Consider the following 25,971-nt stretch of genomic DNA (forward strand, 5'->3'; position numbering starts at 1 on the left):
TTAGAAACATCATTAAATACTTTATAAATTAGGCAATTTCAGGCTGCAAGGGATTAAGACATCCTCACTTTGTCTCAGCTAATGGAGGACTATCAGTTAGGACACTTAATGTGGTACGTTACACGGGACCTATCTCTAGCGCCTTAAACAATGAGGATTTATTGACTTCATAACAGAAAAGTCTAGAGATGACACAGTCTTTCTTCTGGAAAGGCTCAAGGCCATGCCTAAGGATGCCACCAGCGTCCCAGAATCCGTCTCTAACCTGCCAGCCATGTGTGGTTTGCCTCTGCGTTGCACAGTCACCTATGTTCTCATTTTATGGAAGTATGGAGGGCAGCAGCTGACCAGCTCTCACATCCTCACAGCCTCCTGAACTTTAGGGGAGAGCATCTTTCTTCCTGAACCTTCTGCAATGATTCTTAAGCCTGACTGATCAGCAAAATCAAAATGACAAGCTGCTTCCTACCTCCCCATCCCAACAACTCCACCCAATAAATCTGGTACGTAGCCTGAGAACCTGTTGTTTTTAAATTCTTTTACAGAAACTATAAAGGAGAACCCAAATTTGTTCCATATTCTACCATTCAGATGAGACTTAGTGAAGTTTCCTGGTAGCAGTAACCAGAGCACAAGTAAAAAAAGCAAACAGTATAGAATGAAATATTAAAACTTTTCATCCTATCTCTTCTCCCCCCCCACCCCCACAAAGGTCATTTTTATCATTTTTTGTATATTTTCCACTAAAAAAGAATTTGTGCATTCACCAAAATATACAGCATATCATTTTTTTAAATATATGGAAAAACAATCACACTGCTTATACCCTTTTGCTTTTTGTATTTTTTCTCTACACAATATAACTCCTAGACTTGGGCTATTAGCAAATGGAGTTCCTCTGAAACCTTTTTAAAAGATGTAAGAATGTAACCACAGCTCATTTAACCCATTCTCTCTTGATGGCTATTTAGGTGGTTTGGTACACAGAAGATGCTGTGGGGGACATTCTTTTTCATTTACCTTGAACTTCTTTTGAGGGGGATACACAGACAAAGCCAGCTCCTAGCAGTGGGATTGCAGGGTCAAAAGTTATGCATATTCAAAATATGTTGATGTAAGCTAACCTTCTATTGCCATTTCAAAATTCACAAATGCTGCTTTAATTATGTATGATGGTACCAAGTGGGTAAGGATCTGGGAATCTGTGCTTTGAAAGTTCACTGAGATTCTGGAACTCATCCAGTGTGAAAATTACTGCCCCCCCCCCCATTCCTTACAGGTCCCACCAAAGCTGAGTTCATTTTTACTCCCGGAAAATTATTCAGGGGTGACTCGTCCCCATATTCTCACTGGCATATGATTTTTGTCAATCAGGTTCATGGAAAGTGGTCTGGCCTTGTGATACTCTGAGTAAGTCTGAACAACTCCTCATATTTTGGGGGCACTAGTATTTCTTTTTCTTGCTCTGCCAGTTTGGATCCTCTGCCCAACATTTTTTAGGCTGTTTGTATTATTTATAGTAGTGTTTTGCAAGTTAATTAAATTAGTACTTGTTCATCTCTGTTCCAAATATCTTCCCCCATGTTTATTATTTTTTCTGACTGGTTCATGAGTCCATTTGTTTGTTTTTTAGCTATGAAGAAGGTTTTTGTTTTGTTCTGTTTTAATGTGGACAAGTTTTAAAGACTTTTGCTTTTATGATTTTTGAAGGGATCTATTTTTAAAGAGAACTCAGGTGATTCTGCGTTTGTGAGTTACTGCCTTACAAATAATAAATAAAGAGGAAGATACAGCCCCTACCCTTACAGGGTTGACATCTCCATAGGAGAGAGAGGTTCATGCATAAAGAACAACAAAGGGCATCATCTGAGAAGTTTCCAATGAGCAGGGCACCTATCTGCCTCCCAAAGCCTGCCCAGTCCACAGTCCTCTCCCATTCTGGGATCCTTGTGAGGGGAGTGGGCGATCCCAGAAGGCAGCCTGAGGCAGAGAAAAGGCAGATACACAGAGCATGGGGGGGGCGGTACCAGGTGACAGCACAGGGCAGTGGAAGCAAGGCCCACAGCTGACTCAACACAATAGGCAGCCTGACCTCCGGTCACAGAGCTGGCTTGGCTGACTTTGTTCAGAAGACAGGGCTCAGGATGTACTTCGGGAAGACTTGTCTGAGGATAGAAAGTGGGGTGGGTCCCGAGTTAAGAAGAAATTCAAAAACATCCAGACCATCAGTCCCAACCAACTCCAGGGCCCTGGTATAGGTTGACCCTGCCTTCCTCTGGACATGCCCCCGGGCTGGGATTCCTTATCTCTTCATATCTTCTCCAATCTAAAACAATTAAGTAAACAAGTAAGAGCACTTGGGTCAGTCTCTTCTTGCCACCCAAAAATCCTGATTAATGTGGATCTGTAAGAATTCAGAGAAAGGCTGGATCTCCATGGGTTTGGAAGGGGGAGACATACAATTCATGGAAAAACCAGAGAGAGTTCTAGCAGAGGACCTCTGGAGAGAAGGCACTGGTTTTCTCTCAACTCTCTATCCCTCATGGCTTCCAGAATAGGGTCCTACACTAGATCTACCTGCAAGCAATCAGTGAGAAAGGATTTGAGTTGGGTTTGGGAAGGCCAAGGGTGAAGATCATTTCTTTATTTTCCTAGTGAAGAATACCAACATGTCGTGAGTGTTCACAGGTTTACTTGAATGTTGGGGAAGGGGTGAGTGTGTGAACAACAGTACGGAGGTGAGACTGTAAAAGTCATATTCACGGGTCAGTTAGAGTGGCCTACTTAATGAAAGATTCTATTGCTGGAAGCCCTGCCAGGCTAGGGAATGTGATCTTCGCTCTCTCTACAGTGTGGAGTCAGAGACGACTTTTTCAGAAGACATGGCTCAGAATGTGCTTTAGAAAGACTTATCTGAGGATAGAAAGTGGGATGTATACCAAGTTAAGAATAAATTCAAAAGCATCCAGACCAGAGAGGGTTATTCCATTGACAGTAAAAATGGAAAAGGGACAGATTCAAGAAATTTGGCAAAGGAAGAACTGAAGGGTGCTCATGGTGGATTTGTCCTGGAGGGGAGCAGGGTGGGGAAGGAAAGAGGGCAGGGGGAGGGATGGGAGAGCAAATGTGAGGAAGGGAGACACAGACAGGCCTGGATGACTGGGACTTTGTACCTGAATGGCTGCTCTTACCCTCTTCCCTATATATAGCCAGCCTCCTGGCATCTCCCCAGTCCCTCGAGTGTGTTGTTATATTCTTCTTAACCTCTCTCCAGTCTCACACTTTGCCTTCTCTGAGCTTCTTGGATGCCAAAGACCAAGAAGCAATTGGATAGGCAGAAATCACACTCTGGGCCCAGGTATGTGCTTGGGCTCACAGAGGTGACAGGGCCAACTGGGGTGGAGGAAACATACCGATGAAGCACATTTCTACTAGGACACAAGGGAGGCTGGAGCCACATCATGAAAGGACTCAAATACCAGGCTGTACTGGGACTTTTTTCTGCAGGAAAAGGGGTCAAGCTTGGAATTTGCAGGGAAGGGGGTTAAAATTGTATCCAGCTCTGGGGATCATGGATTCATAGAGTCCAGAGGCAGAGAGAGATGGTCTAGGAAGCTGTTTAGCTGATAACCATTAAGACTCCAATAGTGGTAGTGGAAGGAGGAGGCTCAGTACAGGAAGTGGAGACAGGATTTTGTGGCTGGGTAAAGAAGGAAGGACTGGAGATGACCTGGAGGCCCCACAATCTATCAACTCAGGCCTCTGGCAAGGCAGACCCTAACAAGTAGATACCCTGCCAATGAGGTACTGAAGTGGGTAAAGGTAAAGGATGTCCTTCTTGCTGTTTCTTTCCAGCCTGGGTCTCAGAACACCTCATTGGGCTGATGGGAGAGTCCAGAAGTCTCTGCCAGAAATTCAGTCTCATTAGAAGGTACAAAACCATATTTCGTGTGTTGTGGAAGTCTGAGTAACACATTACTGTGAGCTTAAATACCCTACTGTGGGCTTAAATCTTAGTGTTTGCTGCCAAGGAGAGAACCCGAGCTCTCACATGATGCACCACTTAATGGACAGGTCATTCTCGAAGCCCAGGAGGACTCTACCTGAACTTCACTGTGTGCTTATGCAGAGTCACATGAGCTAAGGATTTCTTCAGGAGCCTTACAATAACTGTGTCCAAATTCTGGCATTCAGCTTTCCAAACACTCAAAAGTTAACTCTTTAGAACTCGGTGTTTCCAAGAAAATTGAGTCTATTATATGGAAGGCCAGCAATCTCCAAGTTTTCATCATGGATAAGAGTGATTGATTTCACAGCACCAGTCTATGACCAGGCTAACTTCCCCTCACTGCTGGCTCTTGCTCAAGTTTCTTTTCTTTTTTAATAAAAAATGAAGTTATATTCAGTACACTCAATGATTCCAATAATATTTATGTAATTATGAATCCAAGAATTTTATGGAATTATGAAGCATCATTATAGAACCTACCACCCAACTTAAGACCTAGAGTCTTCACAATACTACTAATTGTGCCTGTGCACAGTCTTCTGCTGGTGTAGCTGTAACTTCAATATGTGTCCATCTGTCTGCCTTTCTCTCCTCCGTTTGATTCTAGTCTTCCTGAAGTCTTGTAATGCTTCAAACTCCAACTCCCAACACAGCATTAAGTACACAATGAAGCATGATGAGAATGAATAACAGATCACTCAGGCTTTTGAAATCAATAAGTAAAATTATTGCATACTGTTTTAATCATGGCAACTCCTGCAATTTTGGTACAATTAACCTTTTATTCTTACTTATATGTTAGTGTTGAAACAAATATGCAAATTCATGCTAATTGTATAGTGAAGTAAATTATCCATTGCATTTAAGGAAGCAAATTTTTAAATGAGATCATAGTTCTAACAAAGAGTCACAGAAACAGACTTAGAAAAAGAGTCCCCTAAATATATAGTAAACTTAACCTAGATACACAGGTCTTCAGAAAGTTTTCATGAACATGTGTTGAAATTCTGAGGTTCAGAATATTTCCTCCTCAGTTCCTGAGGAATCTTCTGAATTCAGATCAGACCTGTATCTCTGGATCTGCCAGGATATAAGAGGGGCTGTTTGCGTGCTAAAGCTCTCAAGGTGTAGACTAAGTCAAACCTTAATTTCCTGGCTCTCCAGAAAGACAAGTCAAATTATGGCGACTGTCCAACTACTGATTATCATGTGTTTCTTACACTGTTTTTTCCATAATCCTATTGAAACCATGATCTGCCTGGCCAGTTTCAGGCCAAGAGACAATGTCCAGCAACACTAGAATAACTTCAAAATAATTGAAGTTCTTTATATGCATTTCTTAAATATATTAACAGAGTAGGCCCACAGGAATACTTCTTAAAATCTCCTTCAGATTCCTAAAATATTAAGAATGGAAATACCATATGATCCAATTATCTGGGTATTTATCCAAAGAATATATAAACACTAACCTGAAGAGATAAGTGCACCCACAAGTTCATTACAGCATTACTCACAACAGCCAAGAGTGGATAAAGAAGATGTGATATATATACACAATGGACTACTATTCAGCTATTTTTTACAAGATGAAATCCTACCATTTGTGACAGCATGGATGGACATTGGTGGTAATTTTCTTAGCAAAATAAGTAAGATGGAGAAAGACAAATACTATATGACTTCACTTTATCTTCTTTATAAAGAAACAAAACAAACCAAAAATATATTCTTATACTAAAAGACCAGAAGTGGTTACAAGAAGGAAGCGGGGAATTGGGGTGGGTACAGTGTGTGAAAGAGCTAAATGTATGGTGATGGCTGGCAACTAGATTTTTGGTGATGAGTATAATGTAATATATACAAATATTGATACATAAGTCTATCAACCTGAAGTCTACATAAGGCTATAAATCGATGTTACTTCAATTTATAAAAAAAATCTCCTTCCCTTTTCCATTTAGTTCTCTTGTACGCCCGCATTACTTTCCTGAAGAAATCCCCAGCCACCGATTGAACACGCAAGGAAGCTCCTTGCCAAAGGCATTAGTCTGCACAGTGCAGAGCCCGAGGAGGAGAGGCCCCTAGGGTGCAAAGCCTCAAGAGTGGGCAGGGGAAGGGAAGTCTAGGACACTCGGGCATTACTCACTTTATCCCTGCTCACTCTTCTCTGTCTTTGGTGCATCAGGCCAGGAGCCTTGGCAGTAGGGAAGCCATCTGTCCGCAGAGGGAACTCCAGCTGTAGCCTCACAGGTTGGTTAGAACTATCTTGCCTTAAAATGGCACAAATTAGCTGGCTGGGAAGCTCCCTGTGTTCAGCTCCCATGATGAAATCTCTCTGTCACCAGAGACAGAATCATCAGATCTAAATGAATGTCAAGGATGGAAAGAAACATCACCAGCAGATATGGTTTTTAATAGATCTGAGGAATACACCCCTCATTCCCGAGCCCAGGGCCCTAACAGAGTTTTCTCTAGCCAGTGACTACTTCCACCCCCACCAGTCATCACCCACCTGTGTCTCTTCCTTCCTATCACATCCAGTGAAAACAAATTTCTACTGAACCACCCATGTAGGGTACAGAATGAACGCTCAGATTCATCTTTTTAAATGAATCGGCTAGCCTTAAATCCAGGCCTTGCCTCCTAGGGCTCACCACTCACCAGTACTGTTCCTGCGCCCTGCCAGAGTTTCCTGAGTGCTTTCTAAGAGATGCACAGAAGGAAAGTTTAGTGGAGATAAGGTAGGTGAAGGGGACTGTGACCAGCTCCTCTCTCTTCCCCACCAGAGGGCGTGATCTTATCCAGGCTGTTTTTCCCTCAAAGACAACCTACTCTGGACTGGTTTTCCATGTTAGACTAATCAAGCGTCTACACACAATCTTAGGACTGTCAAAACAAGACCCGAAGACCTGACACAAACAATTAACATAAGTCAAGGCAGCCCACCGCCACCTCATCTCTCCTGGATGTCTCCTCAACATCCCAGCAGGAGCCCAGCCCTGCTCTGGTCTGCGCCATCGCCACAAGCGGGTCGTTGTGCTGGGGACTCCTGACATTAGGCTGGAAGCTATAATTACCCAGTGTATAATTTGGTTGCTAAATGGATTGTTTACAAAGGTGTGCATGATGAAATCACAGGCACTGCAGCGCACTGAGACGGAGACAAGCAGATCGGGAGGAGGCTGCCAGTCAGTCATTAAGGGCCGCGCCTCCCTCCAGGCTCCCACCTGCCAATTGCTGCCTACTCTGACCTCGCTGACTCACCTGGGCTTCAGGCTCCATGACGTTCGGAAATACCTGGCCATCCTCCCTCTGGTGTCATCAGGTAATAAACCCCAGCGGAAGCTGACTCCCCTTGGCGCAGGACAGGCGATGGTGCTCTGTTATTCCACAGGCCCCCACAGTTAGTCTGAAAGGAAAATGAGTACAACGGGAGCCCCAGTGGTCTGACAGACAAGAGGGGCAGTCAGAGTCATGGGTATATTCCAGGTTGGTGCTCTGAGGTCTTCTGGAGGAATCAGACCTGGAACCTGAGCTAAGTCCTATTGTTACCCACAACTGACATAATGGAATTGGGAACTATCTCATTGCAGGCAACCTAACAGGAAGGAGAAAAGTGAAACAAGATGACATGCAATAAGGTCAAGGCCCTTCTGGGAATATGCAAAAAACTAGAGACACAAAATACAAATTATGGGTTCAATGTATAAAGGCCTGAGAGATCAGATCATATCTCAGATGGAATATACTTTTGTGACAAAATGCTATTTTGAAATAAAATAAAAAGCTTCAACATCATCAATGTGCATTTATATCAAAAGAATTTTTTAGAGTAAGCGAATTTAGCAAGAAATAATCTTTTCTAGAGATAAGAATCTAAATTTTGGAAGACATGAGTCTGTTAGAGAGGGTCTGTGAAGAGCTGTGAACTAACGTGATGGAAGTCTGGACTAATGAAGAAAGGGTAAAGAACTCAAACACATTCACTCCACACAGAAGCAGGTAAGAGGGGGTTCGAGTCTCGTAGTACTCTTGGTGTTCTTGGAAATTCTAACACAGTGGTGCTGATTTCTGAATGACTAGTTTTTTCCTGGACCTTGTCCCAGGGGGTTAGTTCATAAAGCCCTGAGATAGTAGTAACATGAATTTCATCTGCTAAGTGGCCAGAAACCCACAAAAAGCCTGGCAGCTGGGTGATCAGCAAATAAGCCCTCTCTTGGCAACAGTCACATGGAAGGGATGTACATGTGAGCATGCGCGCGCGCACACACACACACACACACACACACACACACATACACACCACTAGGCATAATGGAAAAGCTGAGCTCCCTTGTTCAACATCACAATGGACTCCATGCTCAGAGAACTCTCATCCAAGTCGTAATTAAGGAATTTCTAAGAGTATGGATGATAAAATCTGGTAAATTCCAATGAACCTTAGGATTCATAAGAATAGAGAGGAAACAACTTTACATTTTGTCAGGGGGCAAACTAACGATTCCCAGAACCCTTCCATCCCAAGCAATAAGCGAGGAGCCCTCTACTCAGGAGTCTGTCCCTCTTCTTCCCTGGATGACTAAATACTGAATAGGCTTTCCACACTGCAAATAGAAGGGACAGCCCTCTAGTCCTGCCAACTGCCTGCCTGCTCCATCTGGCCTGTGTGCTGACTCTGAGCTTGGGGTCCAAAACCCTCCAGTCTGTTCTTTAATGAGGTGGACAGGCTGAGTGTAGTCTAGCCCCAAAAAGGAGTGGGACCCCTGCCAGAGCCAAAATGGGAGAAGCAGAGGAATAGACACCCTGACCCTTCTCTTCTCCAGACAGTGGTTAAGCCTAGTAGAAAGCCAGAGGCAAGAGACCTGGATGGGGAAGTTTTAGGGGACCGGCCACAGTTCACAGAGAACAGGCCCTGGAGTATTGAGCAAGGTGGAGAAGGGCCAAGAATGAACAGGAAGTTGGGGGGTAATTGGAGACCATTCAGTGCAGATGGTGAAATGTGGAGCCAGATTGGGAATAACTGTAGCATTCCATTTTCCCCAGTGAGCATAAGAACACAGAACACTTGGTATGGAAAAGTCAGCCCCAACAGAACTGTAGACATAGCACACTTGAGTCAGCCCAGGAGCATTATTCCAAGTAACGCGGAAACCATCTATTGTCTGCCCATACCACTCCCCACAAGACTGGAGGAGATATGGCTGCAATCTGCAGGCCCCCACTCACCCACCTTGCCATAGCCCAGGAGAACAAATGAATGAGAATCTGTGCGAATCATTTCTAGAGCAGCATCCTGACGCCCCACAGCTCCAATTCCGACATCCACAGCTCTGAAGTACATGTGCTGGGGAATCTGACAAAATAAGCATTTGGTTTCGCACACATTTTTTTCATCCTGTTCTCCATAGATGCCCCGTCTTTTCTGACAGTATGCTATGGACTGCCAGTATAATCAGCTGAGACTTTGCTCAGCAACTAGAAAGAGAGAAGCTATCTTTGGAAGGTCGGGAGATAGAGAGCTGGGGCGTTTGTGGAGAGGAGCAGAGGAAAGAGATTGGAAGTGTGTGTAATTCCAAAGAGACTAGCCACTGAAGACTCACATTTCTGACAGAGCAAGAAGAGCTCTTAATAAGAATAACCATTTCAGCTTCACTCAATTATGATCCCTAGATTACAGACGGCTCATTACCACCCCCAAAAAAATGATTTTTCCACTAGAGTCAGAACAGTCGGTTTCATTTTGATTGAAGAAAGCCAACTCCGAGAATGACCGAATGCATCCTTCATTCAAACTAAATCAGGAGCCTCTCAAGAGTCTGCAGACATTTTGTCTCCTCCCTGCCTCTGCCCAGGGCTCCATCTAGCGGTCTCCAGCCTGTACTACACTCTCCAACCTACTTTAAAGATGCCTTTTCTTGCAAAAACCTGGTTCATAGAAAATCATAAGACTTGAAAGAAAAAAATTGGCCTCTATAATAGACATCTTTCAAAAGTGGTTGAGTAATAAATAGACTTCCCATTTATTGGATTTCACACATGATTTTGCTTGAGCCAAACCAAAGACTCATGACTCTTAAAAAAACAATGAATAGGCAGAGTACAGAGTGTTTAGGCAATTTTCTCATGTCTGTGTTTTCAGAAAAGAGCTTATCTATGTGCACACAGAAAAAGACGCCTGATTTGTGTATGGAACATCAGCGCACACTTTGCAAGTGGAGTGTCACATGGGCAAAACTTATTTGGGCCCCTTCTGTGGACTGCATTGTGTAACCCTCACCCCCATTCAATTAAGTCCTAGGCCCCAGTGCCATAAAATGTGACATTTCCAGATGAGGTAATGAAGTTAAGATGGGGTTTCTAAGGTGGGGCCTAATCCGATCTGATTGGTGTGCTTACAAGAAGAGGGCATTTATATACAGACTGTGCAGCACAGGGGGAGACTGAGTGTGAGCACAGCCAGGCTGTCTGTGAGCCCAGGGCAGAGACCTCAGGAGATACCAACTCCAACCACACGTTGCTCTGGTGCTTCCAGGCTCCAGAACTGTAAAAAAAAAAAAATATGTCTCCTGTCTAAGCCACCCAGTCTGTGGTATGTTGTTATGGCGGCCCTAGCAAACTAATATAGCCCCTAAGCAGCATCCCTCCTTAACTCCCTTAGGAGGACCCCTACCTATGCCCCCTCCCCAAAAGTTAGGACATCGGAGAAAATATTAGTCAGGTAGGTTGTAAGTGTGACCACTGCAAACTTTGCATTCCCACATTTTTTTTAATAAATTTTATTTTTATATTCCCCATACAATTGCAATCCCCTTATTTTGACCCCAATCCCTCCCCTTCCCGCCCCCCACCACCCATGGAGTGTCTCTGGTTCATAGTTGTTTGTTGATTTTGATTTTCACTTTCTTATAGTTATTCATTTTCCTGGTCCCTTATTTAAGTTTTCTAGATTCCTGCTATGAGTGAGACCATCCGGTATTTTTCTTTTTCTTTTTGACTTATTTCGCTGAGCATGATCCCTTCCAGCGCCATCCATGTTGCTGCAAATTGCATGTGTTTATCTTTTTTGAATGCTGAGTCATATTCCATGGTCTATATGTACCACATCTTCTTGATCCAGTCACCTATTTTTGGGCATTTGGAATGAGATACCATCTTACACCAGTGAGAATTGCACATATTAAAAAAACTAGCAACAACAATGGCTGGCGAGGGTGTGGAGAAAAAGGAACTCTCCTGCACTGCTGGTGGGAGTGCAAACTGGTCCAACCACTATGGAGAGCTGTGTGGAGATTTCTGGACCTACTAAACATTCCCACATTTTTTACACAATGAATCTTGACCCTGAAGTATTGGGCTCTTCAGCTTTGGGGCAACCTCCGCTGCCCTCTCCTCACTCCCATCCACAGGGGAGCTATTAAGAGTTAAGGGTATCTTGGAACTGGGGGTCCGTGTGGACGTTTAGAGGAATCAACATCCCCACCACCCTCAGGGGAAGTTGGGTGACAGGCCTGCCACTGACCTACCTCTAGGCAAGCTTTGGCAAATTATGCATCGCTCTGAGCCCTGATTTTGTTCTCTGTAAAATAAGGATGAGTCAGAAAAACGCAAAGTGCTCTCCGCACGCCGCCACCAGCCGCTCCCGAGGGGGCACGTGGACACTCGAATTCCCCAACGTCCCAAGGCAAAAATGCACCGAGAACCCCCTCATCGTCCCGTGTTGGGGGGTGTCGCATATTTAAATACCCCCGTTCTCCCGCGGCCACAGTCCCCGGTGAAGGACGCACATCAGCCAAGTTTACAAAATTGCTTCCAGGGACCTTTGCTTTCAAAGACCCCAATGAAAGACAGCTCTCCCGCGGCAGACAGGGGCCTGGAAGAGACACTCAGGAACAAAACGTTAAGGTACAGAGCGCGCGGGCTGCGGCGGATGGACGTGGACAAGCCGACAGCTGCGCGGAGCCAGACGCCTCGGAACCGCAGCGCCGACTCAGCCATTTCCAAGTGAGATCAATCCTCAGGCGGGGCCATTTCCTCCGCGCGGCGGCCCAGGGTGGGGGCGCGGGGCGGGGGATGAGGGGGCCGCGGGGGGCGGGGGAGCGGGAGGCCCGCCCCGCGGCCGCTGGGCCATTAGTGACTCTGTGACCCGTTCACGGGGCGCGTCACCCCGGGAGCGCACACCCCCCGGCGCCGCGCCAGCCATCACCGCCGGCCCCGGCCCCGGCGCGCGTCTGCAGCCGGCCCCGGCGCCCGTCACCGGCCCTTCCGCAGGCCCCGGCCGCGGCCGCCTTGCTGCCCGCGCTGCAGAGCCCAGGCCGGGGTCAGCTCACTTTGCCCTTGCGAGCCCGCGGCCCCTGGCAGCGAGTTAAGCGCGCACGGTGCGTCCCCGCGCAGCTGTGCGCCCAGGTGCCGAAGCCCCAGCCCTCGGGCGACGCGGTCCCCCAGACAGAAACAGGGCTCCCCCTGGCGAACCCAGCTCCTCCGAGCTTCCGGGGCCATTAGTGATTTTTCTTCCGATTGGGGGTGGGGGAGGGCTTGTGGCTCTTCAGCTAGAAAATGAAAACCACACATAGAAACACATTTGAGGGATTTTTTTTTTTTTCCTATTGGGTGTCTCAAAGGTTTCAGTAGCAATATTGGCTCAGGGTAAAGAATGAAAGCTCGGAAATACAATTAAAATTGAATAAAAATGAAAAATGGGCCAGGTCAGGAAAGTGCGAAGAATGCTATGTAACTGAATGCTATGGCCCAAACAGCACAAGTATACTCAGTATCCCGTCTGTATTTGTCTGCCAGGACAAATAGAGCAGTGTTGGCGCTCTCTCTTGGAATCAAGTATACTTTGGCAAGGAATGAATGTGTTACAAATGCAACTTGTTTTCTTAAGTATATGGCATATAGAACACTGACTTTCACAAAGGCTTATGTCTGAAAAAGCAATGCATAAAATAGGGTCAATGAAGAAGAGAGCTAAATTAAACCATCATAAACTGAGAGGTTTTTATTTAGTTGGTTTGATGGAAAAACATGATTAGCAAAATGTGTTTATATGAACATCTGAAAAGGCTTATAACTCTAAAAGGCAACCCGAAATCAGCCCTGTGTTTTATTTCCTTCAGAAACATACAAATGCGGGCAATGTCAAGGATTTCACCCATGGCAATTGATCCCTATGATGAGGGGGGAGGACCTGCTATTAATTTGCACTGAGTGGACATGTATGCTGTCAATTGTACGCAGTGGAATCTCACAGAGGCCAAAGCATCTTTGGGTCTGCAGATGTTTCTGAATGATGCCATTGACAATGGAATTGCTTATTTGCCAACTACATTGGCAGACAATGGAATTGCCTAGGGTCCTTGATCCTAAGGAAACTAGCAGGGCAAGAGAAATTAATAGGGAAGGATAAGGGTCTCCTGGGAGGCCCAAGGCCCTGCCTGGCTCCAAGAAATTCTCTTTGTCAGCATTTGACAAGGTGGAGACCATCTTCTGCTCTTCCTGAGAACCCAGTGTGGTTGGTTCAGGCTTGCTTCTGGCTGATCAGAGCAGGGCTGCACTTCCTGCCTGGAGGAAGCCCTCACCCCATCACTGTGCTTACCTCATGCAAATGACAGATCTGAGTCAGGAGCCAGTTAGAAGAAATTGAAATTCCTGGGACCCTTGAAGCTGAAATGGATCTGACTAGGTAAAATCAGAAGTAGGGGAGGTGAGTGATCTTAAACCTAGATAATTTGGATGGAATATGATATACAAAATGTTTCTCCTTTGTGTTAAGTCTTTAATTCAAGTCATCAGGTGTTTACAAATGCTTTCATTTTGAGAGGACCTGGAATAATTGTAAGACCAGGAATAAAGAAAAGAAGGTGACTTACTATCCATATATTGATGAAATAATAACTTTTCTTCTTTGAGGCTGTGCAACATCAAAGAGAGCCAGCGTCTCTTCATTATTCTGTAGTAAATATTAAACACTCACCGTGGCCAAACATTCTGAGAGGAAACAGTGGAAGTCCTGTCATTTTGTTCATATGGAGATATAACATAACTATACTTTATAGCAGAGGTTTTCAAAGTGTAGTTCCCAGACCAGCCGCAGCAGCATCACCTGGGAACTTATTAGAAATGCAGATTCTAACTCTAGATCTGATTCTAGATCTACTGAGTCAGAAACTCGGGAGGAGACCCAGCCATCTGTGTTTTAAAAGCCCTCAAAGCAGTTCTGGTGGAACTTGAAGTTTGAGAACCTCTATTTTATATCATATCTTCCTTGTGTTAAGCATTTGACTTTGATTTCAAAGTCAGAGTTTAAATCCATGAGTAAGAGGCTTTAAAATATGCTTTGGGGGCCTCCCCGGTGGCGCAGCGGTTGAGTGCTGGGTTGCGAAGCTGCCCGCAGCCTCTGCGGCGCCGGTTCGATCCCCGGCTGCTCCCCGGCCACCAGAGGAGGGTCCCACATGGCGCGCAGACCTCTCCTGCCGCCCGCTGCTCCCCTCAGCAGTGTACTTCGGTCCTTCTGCCTGCTCTGCTCCCCGCTCTGGCTCTAGTGAATTCTCTCACCCTCCTGTGCTTCTGACTGTACCCAGTGCATGTATAAACGAAACAAACAAACAAATAAATAAATAAAACATGCCTCTATTAAAAAAAAAAAAAAAAAAAAAAAAAAAAAACAAAGAAAAAATAAAATATGCTTTGGAATGTGGGAAATAAAACTTGATGGATACAAAATTATCAGTCCCAACTCCAACCCAGTGTAAGACACCCTATGAGCACAGGTCTATGAGACAGATAGGATGAACAAGTAGGGGAATAGGCTTAATGGAACTTGGAGAGATGTTTCTGCTCGCAGGCACCCTCACTAACTTTACAATCATAGTATCATAAAGTTTTTAAAATCAATATGCAAAAATTGGTTTTCTATATGTAAACATGAACTGAAAGAGAAAGAAATCTAGAAAACAATCCCATTTACTGTCACATCAAAAAGAAAGAAATACCGAGGAATAAACTTAACAAAGGAGGTGAAGGACCTGTACAATGAAAACTGTAAGACATTGTTTAAAGAAATAGAAGACACAAAGAAATAGAAGGCTATTATTTGCTCATAGGCTAGAAGAATATTGTTAAAATGGCCATTTACCCAAAGCAATACACAGATTCAATGTAGTTCCTATCCAAGTTTCAATGGTATTTTTCCAACAAATAGAACAACATTGTGCCTCCCTGGTGGCACAGGGGCGAAGTCTCAGTGCTATCAAGCTATTGCCAGCCACTGAAGCATGAGTTCGAAACTGGCCAGGGAGCTGACCCACCTATATAGCACATCAGACCTCTTCTGTCTCACCCACTGCTCCCCTCAGCAGTATATTTCAGTAGATCCACCTGTTCTGCTCCCCACTCTGTCTCCGGTGAATCCTCTCACCCCCTGCACCTCTGGCCTACACCCCAGTTCTTGTATGTATAAATAAGTAAAAATAAAATCTGTAAAGAAAAATAGAACATTAGTGAAATGTATTTGGACCATAAAACACCATGAATAGCAGAACATCCCTGACAGAAAAAAGAATGAAGATATTACATTCCCAAACTTCAAACTATACTACATAGCTATAGCAATCAAAACATTGGTAACTGAATAAAAATAGACACAGAGACCAATGGAATAGAATTGAGAATCTAGATATAAACTCATACTGGTATGAACAGTTAATTTATGCAAAGGACTCTGAGTATACACTGGAGAAAGGAAAGTCTACTCAAGAAATGGTGCTGGGAAAATTGGACAGCCACATACACACATAAATAAATAAATAAATCAAAATGGATTAAAGGCTTGGATGTAAGGCTTGAAACCATCAAATATATGGAAGAAAAGATAGGCAAAACATTCCACTACATCAGCTTCAGTAATGTATTTCGGGACTGGACTCCCAACAGCAAAGGAAACAAAAGCAAAAAGAAACAAATTGGTCTACATCAAACTAAAAAGCTTCTGCACAGTGAAAAAAACCATCATTAAAATGAGAAGACACCTCACAGAATGGAAGAAAATATCTGCCCATGGCAGATATTCAAGATTTACAAAGAACTCATACATCTCAACAAAAAGAAAACATTACAATCAAAACGTGGGCAGAACAGACAGCAGATTTCTGAGCCATAAACTGACTTTGTCAAGCCCGTAATTCCCTTAATTATGTTTTGAATGTCTTAAAGAGCTAAATTTCCATACAATTACGTTTTCTTGTTCTATATGTTTTCTAAAGGAGTTCTGTCACTTTACTCCTTTGACTATCTTCCTGACTATACTATGAGATCCCTGAGATGAAAAATATGTTATAACCTCATCAGCTAGAGAAGAAAATGCTCCCCAAATGTTAAATGTTTGAAAAAGTGGATGAGGAAATAAAATGGTAGGATAATTTAATGAGCCATTAATTTGTTGTTGTTGTTGTTGTTGTTTCAGGGAAAAAAAGCATTTTGTTTTGTTCTTTAAATTTTTCTCTTTTAAGGTCCCATAAGGAGACAGGAATGTCTTCCCTGGCTCAGCTTCCCTTCCTAGTTTTTAAATATTCCTGGAATCATTTGGGGGAATTTAACTGAAGGACGGTAGAGAGGTTGGAAAAAAATGGGAAGAAGAGCTAACCAGACACTTCTCCAAAGAAGATACACAGATGACCTACAGGACATAAAAAATGTTCATCATCACTTATCATTAGAAAAATGCAAATCAAAACAATAAGACAGCATCTCACACCGCTGAGAATGGTCCACATCAAAAACACCAGAAACAGCCAGTATTGGCAGTATTGGCAAGAGAGTGGAGAAAAAGGAGCTCTTGGGAGTTCACCGCTAGTGGGAATGTAAACTGATCCAGTCCCTATGGGAAACAGTATGGAGGTTTCTCAAAATATCAACAACAGCTCTACTATATTACCCAGCTATTCATTCGTTGGTATCTACCTGAAGAATATGAAAGCACTAATTTGACAGAATGTATGCACTCCTACATTCATTGCACCACTATTTACAATAGCCAGATTATAGACAACCTAAGTACCCAACAGCAGGTGAGCAGATTATGAAGATGTGGTATATATATGCAATGGAATATTACTCAACTATAAAAGAAAAGATGGAATCTTGCCATTTTCAACAACCTGAATAGAACTAGAGGGGACTATGAGAACTTCAGTAAGTCAGAAGGAGAAAGACAACTACTGATGGCTTCACTCATATATGGAATATAAAAAAACAAAACAGAGGAACAGACAAAACCAAACCAAAATAAATCCTAGAAATCTGAATGTAAAATTGAGGCTACCAGATGATGGGGAGGAGGTGTAGGTGTGGAACAGAGTATGACAGGGGCCCAATGGACTATGGTGGAGGATTATGTGTGCTTTGGTGGTGGGTGTGGTGTGGTCACACATCTGAAGAGATATGAACTTATGCCTCTGAAGCGTATGAAGTGCGGTATACCAATGCTACCACAATAAAAAAGATAATATATTTTTAAATAATAATAAATAAAATTAAACAAGTGCTTACCAAATTTTAAAAATAAAGATTAATTAAGTTGGCAGAACTCCTGTGTGCTTGAAGCACACTGTCACCAGCAGAACTAATGAGGTGCTAGGCTTTCTTAAAGAACGTGTTGTCTGAGGCCTCCCTGGTGGCGCAAGGGGTTAAGACGCAACCTATGAAGCTATCCACAGCCACTGCAGCATGAGTTCAATCCCCAGCCAGGGAGCTACCCACATGGCGCAGCAGACCACTCCTGACTCGCCTGCTGCTCCCCTCAGCATTGTATTTCAGTTAATCTGCCTGTTTTGTTTCCCACTCTGTCTCTGGTGAATCCTCTCACCCCTCACACCTCTGGCCTATACCTCAGTTCCTGTATGCATAAATAAATCTTAAAAAAAAAAAAAAGAAAGTGTTATTTGAAAAATGCCCCTCACCTCAATGATACCTACATCCTTACCGTTGGAACCTATGAATGTTAGCTTATGTGGGGGGTGGGTAGATGAGGAAATCTTTGCTGGTGTGATTAATTGAGGGTCTTGAGTTAGGGAGATTATCCAGGTGGACCCTAAATTCAGTTATCCAGATGGGCCCTCCCTCCTTCCAAGAGTAAAAGACAGGCAAAAGGAAATTTAACTACAACACATGAAAGAAGGTGGTGTGAAGATAGAACAGAGATTTGAAAATGCTGACTCTAAAGATTGGAGCAATGTGGCCATAAACCAAGAAATGCTAGCAGCACCACGAGCTGGAAGAGGTAAGGAACAGATTCTTCTAGAGTATCTGGAGGGAGCACATCCCTGCTGACACCTTGATTTTGACCTTGACATGCTGATTTTGGAATTCTGATCTTCAGAACTGTGAGAGAATAAATTTCTGTCATTTTAAGTCTTCACATTTGTGGTTATTTGTTATAGCAGCCACAGGAAATTAATACAGGTAGAGAGAAGAGTCCTGTCCATTCTTCACCTCACACTACTATGTTTGATTCTGGACACCATACTTTGGGAGACATATTCACCAAAAGAGGCATTTAGAGTTGTTTTGAATGGTCCCAGAAGGAAAAGTCAATAGCAATAGGTGTAAACTACAAAGTAATAAATTTCAGCTTAAAATAAGAAAGCACTCTGTGCAAAGAGAAGGGATTTAGGCAGCAACGAAGCACCCGTCTGTTAGGAATGTGAACACTGAAAAGAGAATTCACAGAAGCCTGGTGGAAGGTCGCTTTGAACCCAGAGATTCTGGACCTGGGTGATTTTTATAGCAGTGATCTGGCTTCACTAGAGCAGAAGCAAACAGGAAGAAAGAAGGTACAAAAAGGTTGTAAAAGTCTCAGTGTGCAATGATTAAACCCAGGCACGGATGTGGCTTTGGAAAGGGAGAGGAAGGAATGCATTTTTTAAAAGGTTGTGGAGGCTTAAGTAATCAGCCTTTGGCAGCAGCTCAGATTTGGAGAGAGAAGAGTATTTATTGGGTGTCTACTAAGAGCATTGACCCAGGAGTCATGGACAAAATCAATATCACATGGACACCTCGCCCTAGGGAGAGAGCAGAGCCCTCATGGAATAATTAGGGAATCGGGTTCTGTTAATGAAGTACCTTCGATATGGGCAAAAGTGTAGATGGGTAGGGATCCGAGAAGACTGATTCATCAAACTTTTTGATTTTTTTTTTTGCAGGGGGGGATGAAGGCTTTGAAAGATGGCTGGGGTAATTAAGAGAAGGGAAAAGGAGACGTGGAAAAGGGTGAAATCATGAGCTGCGAGGGGGTGAGTGTTCTGCATTGAAGTCATGCAAGTTTAAGTAGAAAACTGTCGAAAAAGTTTGGATCTGGTTGGATAAGTGGCACAGACTCCAGTCCACTTGGAACACAAGTTGCGCGTCCAACAATGACAGAGGTTGTGAAGAATCAAAATATCAATGTCCAGTTGTTGTCCAGTTCAATTTGAAGAGGTTGCATCTCCAGAGAGGATCTAGGTGGCCTAGAAGGGGGAAGGCACTTCTTAAACAAAGCCTGAGAAGTACAAAATATAAGGCAAAGCCTTAATGGGTACATCAAGGGTATAGACAGATGGTGGAGAAGACAAATTGCAACAGGTACTAAGAAAATGCAAAATCTCTGCAAATCAACAGAAAGTTTTGATGTTCCTTCTCTATGAGCAAAGTATCAGGAGAGGAACTTCATAGCAGACAAAACTACCCCCTGCGTAAAAAGTATGTGAAGAGAGGTTCAAACACACTAGAAACTAGAGAAATACAAATTAAAATAACAATGAAATTTCATTTTCTCCTATTTAATTGGCAAAAATTAGGAAGCTGGATAATACCAAGTGGTGGACAGCATGGGCGATATGGGGATTCCTGGTTCTGGCTTGGAGCTATTAGACTGGAGAACTTTGCCTAGTTCAAGTGTGTAAGCCCAGCAACCTAACTATACCACCAGGGGAATGTATCCCAGCACAAGCTTCCCAAAAATGCTCAGGGTTCTGCTGTTGGCCATAGGCAGCCATCTGTGGGGCATGGATGGGTAGAGGTAGAGAAGGGCCTCTCTGAACTACTTTGCCAGACTCAGAAGAAACAGATTAAAGGGACATGTAGTAACATTAATAGAACTTTTAAAATATAAGGTGTGTCAGGAGAGCGAGAAACAAAGAGGGAGAGGGGACATTTGTGTACATTTACCCCAGGTGTATATTAAACACCACATGTTCGATAGGGTACGTGCTAATAGCAACATATATTGACCATATTCAAAAGGCTGCTTACGAGGAGAAGGGGAAAGGAAACGGAGGATGAAAGCCAATAAAAGAAATGCATGCATCAGACATGAACAAATGAATGAAAGAATGAATGCTAGAACTCTGCAGCAACCAGTGGTGAGTGTACTATCAACTACGGCTATGATTTACCCAGCCTTCAGCTTCTGGGAGCAACATAAATAGAATTCTTAGGCAGTACACCAACTACTCATGCAATTCTGGACCTGAATATTAAACAGATGATTTATGAATATTAGTAAAAAAAAAAAAAGTGGCACCATAAGGTGACTACTATGGGCTATAAAATCGAAGTCATGACACACAAAAAAATTTATTACATAGAGCTACCAAACTAGGACATCAGGAATGCCATTAGACACAACAATGCACTTTTTCAGCAAAGCACAGTCATGACCCCTGTGAAAAGAACAAACTGTAGACAGAATAAGTACTAGATGTGTTATTTGAGTGAGTTAAGCAGCTAAATCTAGTTACCTTTGGTTAATTGATTTAATTCTTTTTTTTTTTTTAATAGAGGCATGTTTTCTTTCTTTCTTTCCTTCCTTCCTTCCTTCCTTCCTTCCTTCCTTCCTTCCTTCCTTCCTTCCTTCCTTCCTTCCTTCCTTCCTTCTTTCTTTGTTTTTGTTTATACAAGCACTGGGTAGAGTCAGAAGCACGGGAGGGTGAGAGAATTCACCAGAGCCAGAGCGGGGAGCAGAGCAGGCAGAAGGACCAAAGGACACTGCTGAGGGGAGCAGCGGGCGCAGTCTGGCGCCACGTGGGACCCTCCTCCGGTGGCCGGGGAGCAGCCGGGGATCGAACCGGCGCCGCAGAGGCCGCGGGCAGCTTCGCAACCCAGTGCTCAACCGCTGCGCCACCGGGGAGGCCCTGATTTAATTCTTACTAGAGTTGTGCTTCTTAAGAGTTTTCAAAAATTTGGGCCTCCCTGGTGGTGCAGCAGGTTGAGGACAGCACTGTGAAGCTGTCCGCAGCCTGTGCAGCGTGGGTTCGATTCCTGGCTGGCCAGGGAGATTCCCACATGGCACAGCAGACCTCTCTTGTTCCTCAGCAGTGCTTTCGGTCCATCTGCCTGTTCTGCTTCCCGACTGTCTCTGGTGAATTCTCTCACCCCCACCCCCGCACCTCTGGCCTGTACCCCAGCTGTTGTATAAATAAAAAATAATCTAAAAAAAAATTTTTTAAAGAATTTTCAATAATCTTATAAAAATTTTGGACTCTCTTCCCAGGAAATATTCCCAGGTATATCCAAATTTCCTATTCAATTTCAGGGATAGGGGAAGTATAAACCCCTGGCACCATGAATCTCAGACAGAGAACCAAGTTTGAAACCCGGGATACCCGCCATTGAATAAGAATCTCTAGGGGTGATGTTTGCTTTTTTAAAAAATTCCCAAAGCTGCCTTGATAGGCATCCATTGGTAAAGTGGTAGATCAAAACTTCCTCACCATAAGAATGCACCATAGGACCTTTTGTGAAAAGATGGTTTTCCAGGCCTCATCACCAAGGGATCTGCTATATTAGGGCTGAAGAACTTGTATAGTTACCCTTTCTCCTGGTTGACCGGAGGTGGGGTGGAGGGGCTGATGCCTCCTTGGGATGTTTCTATCTATAAGTATTCTGGGAATCCTTAGGGATAATCAAAGCTATTGGTGCTCCACCCAAATCCTTTATCCACCCCCCGAGCTGTCACAAGTCCTGCTGCTGAGGGGCTTTCACCCATGACCTCAGGAGACCTGCCTCGGCTGGTATAAACACTTTGCCAGAGACTCTTGAGGATCTGGGCCCCACCCTCAGAGAGTGAGGATTCAACCTCAGTGACAAGCAGCCTGAGTCTGAGTCCTGGCTCCATCACTTATTGGCTCTGTGACCACCTGAGGGCCACTTCTTTGTGACCTTAGGCATGAATACGAGATGGTAAAAATTAACTCAGAGCTTGCAGAATTCAGTAAACTGAAGCATGCAAAGTATCTGTTTCAGAGCCTAGTACAGAGGAGAAACTGAATAAATGCCAGTATTGTGACTGTTACATTTTATTTTTATTATTATAGAATGATATAAAGTGATTTAAGGAATTGGATACAAGCCTATGAGGAAAACTTAGAGCCATCTTCAAATGTTTTCAAGGGATGATGAATGAATGTTTCAAGACTCACCAGAAAGGAAACTACCTAAATCCAAAGGATGGGGGTGACCAGGAGGCAGGTTTCACACAGACAGATCTGACAACAGAATGAGGCCAGAGGTCAGAAGTAAGGAGAAAAATCAGATGTGGTCAGCAGCTCCCAGTCCCTAGAGGTTTTAAAGCAGAAGTTAAACCATCTCTGTAGGCAATGGACTAGCTTGAGATGAGTCAACTAGTTCCAATCCTAGGTTGCTTACAGCTAACCCTAAATGGGCACCTACACTGTCTTGTGTTTTGTGTTTGTGCCCCAAAATTTTTCAGGAAGTTCAGTAATTAGGCAAGCATCTAAAGATAGGTATACAATTGTATTAATAGAACAACATTGCAGTATTATTTATATATAATGGAAAACCACCTAATTATCTATAATAAGGATTATTTAAATAAATTACAGTCATATAAATGAGTAAGCGATAGCCATTAAACATACTTGTAAACATTAAAAATGAAAATGTAGATTTAGAGCCGTTGTCTAAAGTGTTTAGCCCCTGGGAAGGCAGAAGTGCTGTGGGAGCAGAACACAGATGCCTGGCCAGCTGTGGCGGCAGCACGTGGGGCCTGTGAGGCTCAACATCACTGACGTGTAGAACTGTGACATTCTGGTCAAACCACGTACACATTGTAAAGGCATAAAGAGGCATCAGTCGGAAAGGGTGTTCACCAAAAATCAGCATGGGCATTATCCACGGATGTGAGACTCTTAGGGGAAAGGATGTCTGTCCTTAAGCGCGCGGGTGAGGACCCACAGTGAGACGACCCGTTTTATATCGGGGCTGCCCTGTGACAAGACTTCAGGTGATTTTTTTAACTTTCTTCTTCATATCATATTTCCTGAATTTTTAAATGAGTATATTTGGTTTTGATAAGAAGGAAAAATCGATAATTGATAATTGATGGGGTGAAGGTGAGAGCAATTAGCAATTGTTCACAAAAGGACTCTTGGGCTTCTGTGTCTGTCCCTCTTGGGGAAACCTGCTCTTTCCCCTGCTTCCTGGCTCCGCTTCTCCTGGGTGCCCCCCATCCTCCACCCATACCCCTAAACCCAGCATCAGGAGGCCACAGTGGCACGGGCTCTGGTTCAGGCCCAGGAAATGGATCTTCTCTCTCACTCAAGAGTCATGGGGCCCTGGGGAGCTCATTCCATTCCCTGGCCTACATTTTCTCATCTACATGTGATTTAAACTGAATGGTCTTCCAGCTCTATGATTTATGTACTCAGAATAAAATATCTTCCGCTTTTGATGTGTCATGAACTACAAGCACTGTTGAAAAACGTTTTCTGCTCCTGAACCGCTGAGAATCAGCAGCATGACCTGAACATTTTAATGTGTATTTCGTATGAACAAAGACATTCACCTTCATAATCACAATACAACCATCCACATCAGGAAAGCAACATTCATACCGTGGACTCATGCAAGTGTCACCAATTGTCCCTTTCTAGACAAAGGATCCATCTGCATCCAAGCAGCAGGGAGCCTCCTGAGTCTCTTTAGGCTGGGATGGTTCCCCGGTATTTGGCAGACTTGGGGAACCTTTCAAAGATGACAGGCCAGTTATCTTGTAGAATGTCTCCCAAATTTGGAATTGTCTGATGCTTACTCGTGATTAGATGCAGGCCACATAATTTCGGAAGGAATATCGCAGTGTGAGGCCGTTTTTCTCATCATATCCCATCAGGTGGCACAAAATTTTGATTTGTCCCATTACTCACCTTGTCCCATTACTCTGTACCCATCACTACCCCTCCACCCCTTGCTCGAGATCCACCCTCCCCCGCCCGCCCCCGCATCAGCCACCCTCCCTGGGGTGTTGGCCCTCCTCACATAGCTTGGGTTCTGCCTCCCACTGTGCCAGCCTCTACCTTGAAGCTTTACCTGGTTTGTAGCTCCTCAGCTAATGAAGATAACTTAAGACTATAAGTAGCTCTAAAAACATTCCATATATTTTTACTTTACATCCTACTTTTCCTATTTTCACACCATAGTTCCTCCTACCTCTGTGGTTTAAGAAGATGAGAAGTTCTCCACTCTGCAGGCACAGGTCGGGATGGGCACAAAACTACCTACACAAGTTAGTAATCTCCAATCCTGACCCCCTTGGAGCCCCAACGCCCTGCTCCAGCTGTCCCTGTGTGGATGCTTCACACCACAGACACACCACAGACCTGTGGTCCCAATCTGTCCTTGCAAGTCTCCTCATCTCAGTACCTGGATCCTTTATCCACTTGTTCATTCCGAAAACCTGGAAGTTATTCTTCATTCTTCTCAATTTCCATTTCCCCACCAGACACCCTGACTCTACCTCCCAAATTTATTCCAAATGCATCTCTCCCTGTTTCCCCTGCACTCAGCACCCTGGCCTAGGTCACCGTGTCCTCCCTGAATTACCACACCACCTCCTCACTGCTCTCCTGTGCCACCTGCCCACCCAGGGAAGGTTATATTATTGTTGGAATTACTCACTCCCTCCTTCTTGCTAATAGGACTACACCTCCCTGCTCCATAACCTTAGCCTGTGAGTATAACTTGCTTTAGCCCATGGATGTGAGCAGAACTTGACGAGTGAGTGCAGGACTGAGCTGGACCTTGGCCCTGGTGTATGTGTGTGGGCGCTGCATCCTGTGTCCCTTCCATGGCCACCTCCTCAGCCCCAACCTGGAGCAAGAAGGAGCTGGGGCAGAGCAGTGGCCCACCTCAGCCTCCAGAATTGTGAGCCAGAACTAAATGTTGTGGGCAGCTTGGCAGCTTGTGAGGTGGTATCTTGTCAGCCCAAAGTTTACTATTCCCTGAAATCTATTCTGCACAGCCACCATACATCATCTTTCTAAGAGATAAATCAGATGAAGTCACTTGTAGTAACTTGGCCCAGACCCAACCTCCAGAGTGCAGTTGTGAAACCCCAGCCCTGCTGCTGGTTCTCGGCCTCCTGCCACCAGCCTCCACTCAACCTGTCCTTCCTGCCCTCCAGCTCTGCCCCCAGGCCTCTTGGGGCTCCTCCCGGCCCATCACCTTGGCCCTGGCCCTTCGCTTTGCCTGGAACAGGTCCTCCCCTTCTCCTCTAGAGAGATTTATAAAATAAAGCTGATGCGCCAACTTCACAAGGACTTTGTGAAGATTAAGTGACGTAAAGACAATAGCTGACGTTTATTGAGTGCTGAATCTGAGCCAGTCACTGTGCTAAGTTATTTACATCTATTACCTTACTTAATTCTTATAATAACCCTATAAAGCTGGAATTCTCTTTATGTCTATTTGATAGTTAAGGAAACTGAGGCAACCAGCGGTTAGGCAGTTGCCCAGCGCCCCACATCTGCTAAGCTACAAATCTGCAAGACTGTTGTCCTGATCTTACTCAGCAGTAAACAGTGCCTGGTGTGGAACACACGCCATGAATTGTCATTTCTACCTCCTGTCCACTTTCAGCAGCACATTAACTTGGTCCACTAAAAAAAAATGCATTTCTGCTTTCCATAAAT

This window comes from Talpa occidentalis, unplaced genomic scaffold (assembly GCF_014898055.3).
Source record: "Talpa occidentalis isolate TD23 unplaced genomic scaffold, MPIMG_talOcc4v2.1 talOcc4.5, whole genome shotgun sequence".
NCBI classification, from domain to species: Eukaryota; Metazoa; Chordata; class Mammalia; order Eulipotyphla; family Talpidae; genus Talpa; species Talpa occidentalis.